The sequence below is a fragment of the Palaemon carinicauda genome, chromosome 39, assembly GCF_036898095.1.
Source record: "Palaemon carinicauda isolate YSFRI2023 chromosome 39, ASM3689809v2, whole genome shotgun sequence".
Taxonomy (NCBI): domain Eukaryota; kingdom Metazoa; phylum Arthropoda; class Malacostraca; order Decapoda; family Palaemonidae; genus Palaemon; species Palaemon carinicauda.
In genome coordinates this window covers 35822001-35834110 of record NC_090763.1, presented here as the reverse complement: position 1 = coordinate 35834110, position 12110 = coordinate 35822001, and positions in this window count along the sequence as shown.

Genomic DNA, 12110 nt, shown 5'->3' with positions numbered 1-12110 from the left:
CTCGAAAATTTACTCTAGATTTTTAAATATAGGACCAGTAGTGTATTTAAACTTTAGATTGCTTTAAATACATTTGTTAGTTATTAATCTTTATAAAATCTAAAATACAATGTGGGGGATCAATTATCCAAGGTATACTATTGAAACTTGAAAGTTAGGAACCTTAAGCTTACAGGACAGAAAGGAAAATTGAAAGGCTAAACAGGAACACACCTTGAAATAAGCATTTAAAGCAGGTCAATTTAAATGCCACAAAAAGAAATAAACTATGTATACTTATCAAACTAAAACCTCATTTCCATCCTCTGAGTTATAGCACGAGATAATTCAGTAATCTTATATAACCTATTCATTCCTAATATAATAACGCTAGTTTGAAATTTTCCCAACTAATTTACTAACATGTTCCTATTTCTTGAACTTTAAAAATTATATAGATTACAAACCAAAAACTGCTTTGATATTCATAAAAGTTTTCCAAATCTTACTAAAAATACTCAATTCTTGAAAGTCAAAATTGACAAATAAAAAATTCAGGAAAACTTTGCTTCTAGGATCTCATGATTTGAATGTCCAATCCTACTGGATCAAATTAATAAATCTAGACTAAAATTTAACTGACACAGCTCTGCCTCTACCTGGAATAGCCCAGCCTCTGTCTGAAATAGCCCACCCTCTACTTGAAAAAAATCTCTCTTAAAATACCACAGCCTCTACATGAAATAACTCCTACCTGAAATAGCCAAAATCTCTACATGAAACAGCCCAGTCCCTACCTGAAACAGCCTAGCCCCTACCTGAAACAGCCCAGCCTCTACATGAAATAGGCCACTCTCTACCTGAAATAACTCTGAAATAGCTCTTTCTTGGAATAGCTCAGCCTCTACAGGAAATAACTCCTACCTGAAATGGCCCAGCCTCTACACGAAACAGCCCAGCCCCTACCTGACAGCCCAGCATCTACCTGAAGTAGCCCAGCCCCTACCTGAAATAACTCCTATCAGGACTAACAGAAATTTAATAACTAGGATTTCCAAAATAATATTTTTCACAAATTCCACTAAGTTGATGAGAATGAGATATAATTTAGCTCTAAAAGACTTCAGGTTAGCTTACACAAGATTTCAATCTTAGTTATTGACATGGATTTAGATAGGCCTAAATTGATTTATAACTGAATTTTAGTCATAAACTATTCATTAAAGCAATTTCTAATGAGAATTTACTGTATAAAAACTAAATTTATGAAACTAACAAAAGAATTTAGGTAAATTAGAAAGTTAGCAATATAACTTAACACACCGTCTAAGATTTAAAACTTGAATCAGCTACCCCTTAACCAAAAGGATGATGCACATTAAGGACTATCTGAGTTTAGTCCTGTGGGATCTGGACTCTCCTAGTAAAGTCCCTCAGTAGGAGCAGAGCAAGTAGAACTTCTAGAACACCATGTTGGGGCACTGGATTTTGGGTGTAGGAAGTTGTCCCTATTTAAATTGGTTTTTCACAATGAGGATTTAAAGGGTTTTAAGCATCCAAGCCAAAGGCCACATCAACCTGAAAGTAAAAAAAAAAAAGTTAAAAAGTTGATAGGAACTCACAAAAAATACTACAAGATTTGTATTGCACAAATGATTTAGTACTGTTTTCAGTAATTTTTGAAGCAATAATATATGTTTGATATAGATCAGTTCAAGCGAAAACAAATTAGGATATCTTAAAACCCCAAATGTAGCATACTTTAAGCCCCAAAAGTAGGATATTTTAACCACCTATTAAGCCTAATAAATTAAGATATTTTAAGCTCCAAAAATAAGATATGTAAGCCCCAAAAGTAAGTTAAGCCACCAAAAGCAAGATAATCTAAGCCCCCAAAAGTAAGTTATTTTAAGACCCCTAAAGCAAGATATCTTAAGCCCCAAAAGAAAGATATTTTAAGCCCGTAAAAACAGGATACTTTACGCCCCAAAAGTAGGGTATTTTAAGTCCACTAAAGTAAGATATTTCAAGTCCACTAAAGTAAGATATTTTAAGCTACGAAACGTTAAGATAATTTAAGCCACCAAAATTATGATATTCTAATAACCAGAAAATTATGATATTTCAGTGAAGAAATTAGAATATTTCAGGAAAAAAAAAATAAAAAAATAAAAAAATTGGATATTTTAAGAACTAATAAAAGGATGTGCTCGAGTTCCTATATCAAGTTTTCAACAGTGAATTCACACACACGAGTAAATAGGCATTTGCTAAATATATATTAAACTAGGTTGACATCTACAGTAGCCTACACCACATATGGTGTGCTGACATCACTACTCACCTACGATAACAATTCAACTTGTTAAATGATATACAGCTTCACACACTAACATGAAAACTTTTACCAAAAACAGGTTTATTTAAGTTTATCTAAAATGTTCATAAGTAGGTGGCTTATTTCACACCTAAACAGAGGTATAGAACTAAACTCCGAACTTGAGTTTAAAGTTTTTTTTTTTTTGTTTTTTTAACAAAAAATCATGAATTTAATCTGAGCTTTCCAACTAACGGGATTTACTAGAAAGAAAAGCCATTCAGCAAAAAATATATATGATTATTTGATCAAATACAGTTTGAGTGAGTCCTATCACTTAAATTTTAATCTAAAGACTGTAATTCCCTAAAGAAAAAGAAAATCACAAAATGGAAAACCAATATCTACAAATAAATAAATCTTCAATATCAAATATCAGGCTGACAAGGTTTTATAGTTTATGAAATATCTGCTTTGATTTTACAGTTTTCAAAATATTAATTTTAATTATTCATAATTTCTCATTTAGTTTATTTATTTCCTTATTTCCTTTCCTCACTGGGATATTTTTTCCTGTTGGAGCCCTTGCTTTTCCAACTAGGGTTGTAGCTTGGCTATTAATAATAACAACTATAATAATATTTAGGCTAGTCTGTACTCGTGTAACTTAAGTACTAAACGCCACATAATCTAACCTAGGTTCTAAAAATCACACAACTTTAAAACTGAATTTACCATCCATACTTATCTCGGCTCATACAGAAGACAGGAGACTAAAGACTTTCACAATTTCTCAGCTTGAACTACTGCGTCTACACCTTCTCCAGGCTTCAGTGCCATACCAAACAAACTGGATCACAAATCTGGAAAGAGTTGAAAAGGTAATTTCAACAAATATTTCGCTTTTGGCAATTGTGCCTAACTAATTTTTTTCTAATGTTACTTTGCTAAAAGTAAACAAATTTTGTTATCCAAAAAAAGTATGGAGATCTAGAATTAAACTAAACCCGCATTTAGATTTTTCTTTTTATAAAAATGCATTGATTTAATCAAGGCTTGCCAACTACAGGGAATTCCTAAGAAAAAAGAAAAAATTATGATATTTTGACCAAACAACTCAAGTGAATCCTATAAAGCCTATCACTCCACATTCAAATTAAAAAAAAAAAATGATTGGAAAACAAATTTATAAAAACCCAAAGGTCTTAGATATCTGCTATTTTACTCAGCATAATATAATATAGTTCAGCACGCGATTGAAGAACTTCATATATTTTGACCAAACAACTCAAGTGAATCCTATAAAGCCTATCAATCCACATTCAAATTAAAAAAAAAATGATTGGAAAACAAATTTATAAAAACCCAAAGATCTTAGAGATCTGCTATTTTACTCAGCATAATATAATATAGTTCAGCACGCGATTGAAGAACTTCATACCAGCACTAAATGTCAGAAAGATTCCACCATTCAAGCAAAGTTTACACCACCAGTTCATCTTTGATGATGTCATACTTAACTTGGCACATACAGAAGACAGAGTATCTAATCTCTCAACTTGTTGCATGACAGTCTTTGTGCCCTCTTTCAGTCATCAGTTATATATGAAAGCCGTACTAAGCAAACTGGAGCACAAATCTGGAAAGAATTGAAAAGGAAATTTTAGCAACATTTTCTCTTTTGCCTACTTCTGTTCTTGACAAAATTGTCTTCAAAATAGTTTAAGACTCCTTCCAAGTTTAAGACATTACTAGTTGACTATCTAATGTCAACGGCTGAGTTTACTGCCAGGCATTAAAAACTATTTAGTTACAAGATATCTATGCTAGGCCAAACAAATACAAGAGGTTTATTTGTTGAACAAGTCACAATAAAATTGTCACAAAACACCACACCTCAATAAACCATTGGCCATAAATGAGGGGAAACAAGTACACTGAGTAACATACATACAGAAGCGTTTTTGCCTTACTTTAGTAGTTGAAATTTCAGTAAAATTTCACAAATCACAAAGATTGTAGTACTACAGTATAATAGTTATGTTTATGGTCATAATTCTAGTTATAGACTGTGACTGCAGAAGTGGGTTCATACTTCATAACATGTATCCCTGGAGTGAACAAATTGCAGGAACAAAGGACTACACAATAGGGAAAGAGTTACCCCTGCACTAATTAAATTGCACTGGCTGCAGGTAAAAGCGAGAATTGAATACAAGCTACTCTTACTAACGTTTAAGATACTGAACCAAAATGAACCAAAATATCTAAAAGAATGCCTAAACAAACTAGAGCTAGAAACAAATGTTAACATAAGACACATGAGTGACAAACATAGGCTATCTGAACCAAGAACAAATAGTAAATTTGGTGAAAGGGCTTTTAGCTACTGTGCGCCTAGACATTATAATAAACTGCCAACTGAAATGAAGGACCTAAAGGGAGCAATTGAATTTAAGAAGAAACTCAAGACATTACTTTTCACATGATCATATGATTTGGAAGATGCTACAATCAAAGAATTGTATAAGTTATAATGAAAATGTTTCGTTAGATGATTAATATGGACCCGCCCGAGAGGTAGTTCACTCGACTTCAGTGGAGGGTTGGATTTAAACCCAAAACAAGTAAAACAAGTAAGTAAGTAAACAAAAAGAAGACGTCATGTAAACCTATCTAAAAAGACCATGATTGACCAACATTTTTTTTTTTTCATACTTCTAAGCAAATCTAGTAACGTTGGGCGCTCCTGGGATTACTAAAGAAATCGATATATCATTATTATTATTATTATTATTACAAGCTAGACTATAACCCTAGTTGGAAAAGCATGATGCTATAAGCTCAAAGGCTCCAACAGGGGAAAATAGCCCAGTGAGGCATGGAAACAAGGAAATAAACTACAAGAGAAGAATAAACAATAAAAATGAAATATTTCAAGAACAGTAATGACACTGAATTAGATCCTTCACATATAAACTAAACATAAAAACTTCAAAAGACAAGAGGAAGAGAAACAAGACAACAGCGTGCCCGAGTGTACCCCCAAGCAAGAGAACTCTAATCCAAGATAGTGGAAAACCATGGTACAGAGGCTATGGCCCTACCAGATAACAATGGTTTGAATATGGAGTGTCCTTCTCTTAGAAGAGCTGCTATATAAAGCCAATGCTTGGGAGCATGACCTGTTAAACTCCTACCTGCAGTAATTCCTGTGACACGGCCTTTTTTAAAAATGGTTTTGAGAAGTTATGTCAACATATCGTTGCACAATATCCATATCAATGAGTTCACATTTTGGGGGGGGGGGGTATTATAGTACGTTTCAATAAATTACTTTGATTTTATGATTAAGTGTTTTAGTAAGCTTTAAACTATTACCTAAAGATCCTCGATCAGGGTGGCGAATCTTCAGGTGAGAAAATTTGGTATGGATCTTTAGGTGATCCCAAAATCATATAAACTTGACCTTTAGTTGTAAGTAAGGCTAATAAGAATAACGCCAGTCGAGTCTGTCCCTTTCCAAAACCAAACTTTGGACAACCGCTAACCGATTGTCCAGTTCGTATTGACCTACACTGGACAAGTCCACTCGTCATTTTCAGTTTAGTGTTTTGTTATAATGACGTCATAATTACGTCACTAAAGAATAAGGCAAACTGAGACAAGGACACGTTCGTCATGAGCATCGTCATCACCTGTGTTATTTCCAGGATTGACTATTGAAGCTCGCTCTGTTACCATCTCAAATGACAGCTTAAGATATTAAGAGAAGATCTTTTCTAATTCTTGAACTCGTTCACCTAAGTATTACTGTTCACTGCATCCGCTGTAGTCTATTCCAAGTATTTGCTATTTTGCATGCAAAGAAATTCACCTAAGTATTACTGTTCACTGCATCCGCTGTAGTCTATTCCAAGTATTTGCTATTTTGCATGCAAAGAAATTGTCATATTGCACCCGACATAGGAAAAATAGTATTAAATATCTCAATGAAAGTAAAACGGAAATAAATTCAAAATCTAAATCGTACCTCGGTTTCAAAACATAAGCATTAAAAGTTCACCTATTGGCCAAACTATACGAGAGGCCATTTACAGTCACCAGTACGGGCTCGAGCCTAGACCTCTCACCAAACTCTGAACCATAAAGAAAGCAATATTATAAAGAAGACAATTTATGTTTTAGGAAAAGCCACGATTCAGAGAGCCCACATCACTTGGAACAAACATGATTCAATATAGACAGATACATTAGAATTTGGATCTTGAACAGCCATTTCAACCTTTTCAAATAAAGAGCAACGCTACTGCAGGGTGTCACAATTACCTACATTCTACAGTTGTGGCAGCAATGCTTACGAGAAACACTGGATTAGTTATGTACCACATTGCCAAATGGGATATTTTAATTCATTAAGTACCTCAGTATCTATGCATTGTTAAATTTGTACTTAGTTGGATCGTAATTATAACTTTAACAACAACAACAAATCCAGTCACTTCTAGTCCACGGCAGGACAAATGCCTCAGACATGTCAAATCATGTCTGGGATTTGGCCAGTTTTCATCACCACCCTGACCAATTGTGGATTGGTGATGGTGGGAGACTTTGATCTGATCGCTCACAGCAAATCGACCCTGACTATTACAGCTTTGCTCATCACGGCGATACACAAATCCTTTCACCAAGTAAAGGTCTCCCCACTGCTAAAATACCTCAACAAAGTCTTTCCGGGGTTAAAACTCAACAGAAGCATTGGCTCTTTAAAACTACCCTTGGGAAAGTCAAAAGATTTTTGCTGATTATTGTAGATCAATTAAAACAACATACATCCTTACATAGAAAAGAAACCTTACTGTCAAGTATCAAGTTTTCATAAACACAACCATTTCCCACGACAGTAAAATTCACAAAAATCTAATTCTAAACTATAGTCATTTTTTTTTTTTTTTTTTTTTTTTTTTTTTGTAGCGAGGCAGATTTGCTATGACTCGCAGGGGTGTCCAGTCCAGTCCAGTCCAATAATGGGTGTGGGATAAGCCTGCACATCGGCTCCCACATCTTGTTTTGTTTAGTCGCGCTCTTTAATTTTCTTGTATCTTGTCTTCCAGATTTCTTTAATGTAGTTTTTCTTTTCTTGTATTTCATTATTATTGTTGACATTAAAAAGCATAATGTGCTAATAATTTTTTCTTTACTTTCACTCTGGTTTTCCGTTGGAATGTTGAACCTGTGTCTTATGTTGTCATAACCTTTACAGTTTAAGCTCGGAAAATTTCCTGATCGCTGATTGGTCGGAAGTATCCGGACAAAAATACTTCCGACCAATCAGCTATCAGGGAACTTTTCTGAGCTAAAAGGGCACCCCTGCGAGTCGGTGCAAATCTGCCTCACTATAAAAAATTGACTATAGTTAGAGATGAAATATAGCACACGCATATAGTGTGTTTATAGTCACGCCTTTGATTCAAGTTGCTTAGTCTACAAAGTATTAAAGAGGGTATTGACGCTTAATGCAATCTTGTGGATCACTAATGACCAGTTTTGCTTCATGAAAATGATATTGTCTTCAGAAATTTCCACATGAAATCACTCATTTATTAATTCAAAACAAAATCAACTTATTACCTTTCCATTAAACTAAATAAGGCTTTATAATTCTAGATTTAACAACAATTAAAATGAATAACTGACAAGGAAAGCAAATATGTTGAAAAACACACTTGCCTGACTGGTCGAAAAACAGACTACTATCGTTTCGAGAGGCCGTGTAATAGTGTTATTTCCCAAATATCTAACAAAACGGCTTATGAATTTCCATGAAACTACAGCAATGAATGTTTCAAACATTGCCCTAATTTTTGGTGGTACAATGAATTGACGGATGTGCTTAATTAACCAGTTTACTCTTAGAAAAAAAGAGGAACTTCTTCCCTTCTTTCAGAGCGTTTCGAAGAAGTGTTACTTAATCACGTAACTGTGACGCAGAGGTTCCCCCAACCCTCCTTCGGTGTTTACACCTATGGCTATCCTAGTACTGCCCCCCCCCCCCTTCCTTCTCGCCTTCTTTCCCATTGTTATTAGGCTACCGAGTAAATCTCTGTTAGAAAAGACTGTGTACTGCACATATAAAATGAGCCGGAAGAGCAATAAAATGTTTTATGGTGGTAGATAATGATTAGATGGTTAACACAAATTATCAAACATAATAGAAGAGGTTTAAAACAGGGGTGTGGGATCGCACCGAGAGATATTCTACTCTGACTCCTACAAATTTTAGATTTGCGACTAAAAAATAAAATAAAATAAAAAAAATAAAATAAAAACATTAGTAGAAATAGAAAAAAATTTTTTTCCTTGAGAGTGATGATGAGTAAAATGTATAAATGTCCATTTCTTGTTTTTTTTTCTTCATCCCTCATAAATCTATGGTGATAACATTATTTTGGAAATGCAAAGCTAATGAATACTTTGACGTATCAATGTCAATGGATTTCTCAAAGTAAGGTTGATTGGTTCATTAATTGAAGTCTGGTATAATTCCAGTGACAAAGTCGCAATGATATTTGTCACATACCTTTTAAATAACAAAAATAGGTACTGGTACTTATAACGTAAATAAATATATAAAACTATAGGTTGAAATATAATAAATCTTATGTATGTATGAACACACACACAAACACACACACACACACACACACACACACACATATATATATATATATATATATATATATATATATATATATATATATATATATATATATATATATACATGATTTCAAAATTTATCAAATGGCCGATGTCAATGCCCTTATATGAAACATCTTTTAGAAGTCTACCTTCTAAGGAATTCAAGCTACTCTCTCTGGTGAAATTGATATGATAAATTATATCAAACAATGCTCTCTGTCATTTTCTTCCTGGCAATTGATGTATCGAGTAACCTGTGTTGTATGGAAGAATGAGTCCTACGGCTTAACCTAAAGAAAACTATATTTCTATTGCTTTACCAACACTCGCTTGAAGTGCGTAGTGTAGGGTTAGCATGGCTTCTTTCGTCTCCTGTCATAAGTCTCATTCTTGATCTTCAATATTAGTGAGTGGGTAAGATATAAAACGTTGGTCTTGTGTTTAGGTAAAGTCTAAAGTCACGAATCACATCACCAGGTATGCTGAACTTTTACTGACAAAGAATTTCGTATTGCTTGGGGTAGGTCATATGACAATTGTCTATGGAGTTGAACAGGCGTTAACAATTCGGGGGATGGGAGGTACAGGGGAAGAAACGTTATAACAACGTCACTGAGGGACGTCATCACTTTGGCGAATGTGTGGGTGGCTAAGACTGGCTTTAGCCTCATTTTCTTAAGTAAAAAAGTTAATGAAACGTAATTGACAATGCAGAGTATTTCCCTAAATTAGGTCATTGTATGAAGCGCTCCCTGCTTTGATATCATGGAAATCCATCAGTTATTTTAAGAGTTATTTATAAAAAAAAAAAAAACACTATTACACGGCCTCAGGAAACGATAGTAGTCAGTACTTTCGCTTGCTAATCTTAAAAATACGTAAATTGAATATTTTAGGCTGCGGTGACCTTTAGTGCCATTTTATTACGATTACTTAATGCAAATTTCATAGAAATGTATGCATTTGTAATCAAGCTTATTAATAAATTCAGTACACAATTCGGCTTAAAAAATAAAATAAATGTTAAAGTTTTTCTTTCTGCAAATTACGTACTCTAAAATTATAAAAGCTTCATAAATTATATATCAGAAAATGTTTTTTCGTAAAACATTCCCTAACACTCCATACTGTTGAGGGTGATATCCATGACAGTTTTACTTATTACTAGAATAAGCTTTATAACTGGCTTAACTATTTTCCATCGACACTGACAAATCAAACTTAGCGGGCTGTTTGATGATCAATTTTTTCACACACTGCTTACTTGAATCTTCAAAAAGTAATATCGGGTTTCTTCTTCGAAGCTTTTTAACCAGTGTGATATAGAATTGAGTCCTGTTAATTCTCAAAAGACAATCTACCATTCCATTTGAATTAGGCATAATACCGAACTGAAGGATCCTAGTCATAAGCGGTTTTTCGGAGAACCCAACAACTTGGCCAACTCAGTAAGGGAAGACGAGAAGAGGTATAGAAAAGAATGACCAATTCTTTCCATATTCAACTCTCTCCTCATACACCTGACAAGACTGAGATTACCAAATAATTCCTCTATCCTTAAACGATTTTCATTAATATAAAACGAAGTCAGATCCACTCTGATTTTGGAGAAACTTCCTCTTCGCTTAAACACTGATTATGGAATAACATACACGATTGCAATACTGGATTTTGTAACAAGTAAGGAATAATAAGTGTGTGTGTGTGTGTGTGTGAGGGATATTAGTTGGTAGAGAGTTGACATATGTGGAATTAATTTTCATATACTCCTTAACATACGTCTTTAGTGATACGGATAGCATAAAACATCCACATATCTTTCATTTCATATTCGAAAGTTCGTAAAATTATACGGCAACGGAACATTATGAATAATATGATTTGCTGAATAGCTGTATTGCCGAGGAATTAAGATTAAACTCTTCAATTTCTTAAAGGGATAAAGTAAATGTATATTGTTTATTGTTTTTTTCTCTCATCAATAAAGTAAACTGTGCACTACAGTCGAATAAAATGAGATATATTGTTATTTTTATCATTAATACCGTAAATTTTAATATTGTTACTGATGCTCTAGTTGTTGTTATCATCAATATAAACAACGCAAAAGTGATGTAGTCTTGAATTCTTGGAGTATATTTCGCTACTTATCTAAAAAAAAAAAAAAAAAAAGACAGAGAGATGGGTACTTTTCCATAGGCTTAAATTGAAACGAATGTGGTCAGGGGGGAGGAGGGCCTCGTTGGTGACTTCAAGATACCCTTGATAAGGACAAAACCCATCTTACTTATTGTGAATACTCTGCCATCACATCAGTATCGCGAAATCGGGAAATGGGTTTTATTTATAATACAGAAAAGTCCGGTAGAAAACATTATATTTTTTGACCCATTGGGGATGCAGCCAGGAGATCATTCGGTATTCTTTACTGATTTTCTACGAAGGTATTCTTCCATGAAGCATTTCATAAATAATATGCGAGTGCAAAATTACAATTCGGCTTGGTGCGCATTCTTCTGCCTATATTTTACGCATTGCGTAAGTCTAAATGGAGTTTGCGCCGCCCTTAGGAAAATCAGGGAGCATTTATCCACCACCGACATAAAGGAAAATGACGTAATGTTATTATACTATCTTCTCCATTTAAATTCAAGACCGTGTATGTGCATCTGGAAATATGCAAAATCTGAATTTTCAATGAAGATATGCAAAGTGCTAAAGAAACGTAATTAAAAAAGTTTTCCTACCGCTTTTAAGCGTGCAAATGTTAGGGTTTCAAATGAATGTTTTTAGGGTCAGATTTTTTTCCGACTAAATGCTATGTCTTTATTCAAGAAATGTTATTTTGCATGTATGCTTTGTATAATAAAAGAAACTAAGTTGTAATACTTCTTTTATTACCAATATATGCCAATGTAAGTGATTACAGTATTACCCATATGTGTTAATGTAAGCGAAAGGCTTTAAAACACAAATGGACAGAGAGAGAGAGAGAGAGAGAGAGAGAGAGAGAGAGAGAGAGAGAGAGAGAGAGAGAGAGAGAGAGGGAGAGGGAGACTCAAGTAATTTGACCTAAGGAATCTCTAATATACTATAAAGTTAATCATACTTCAAA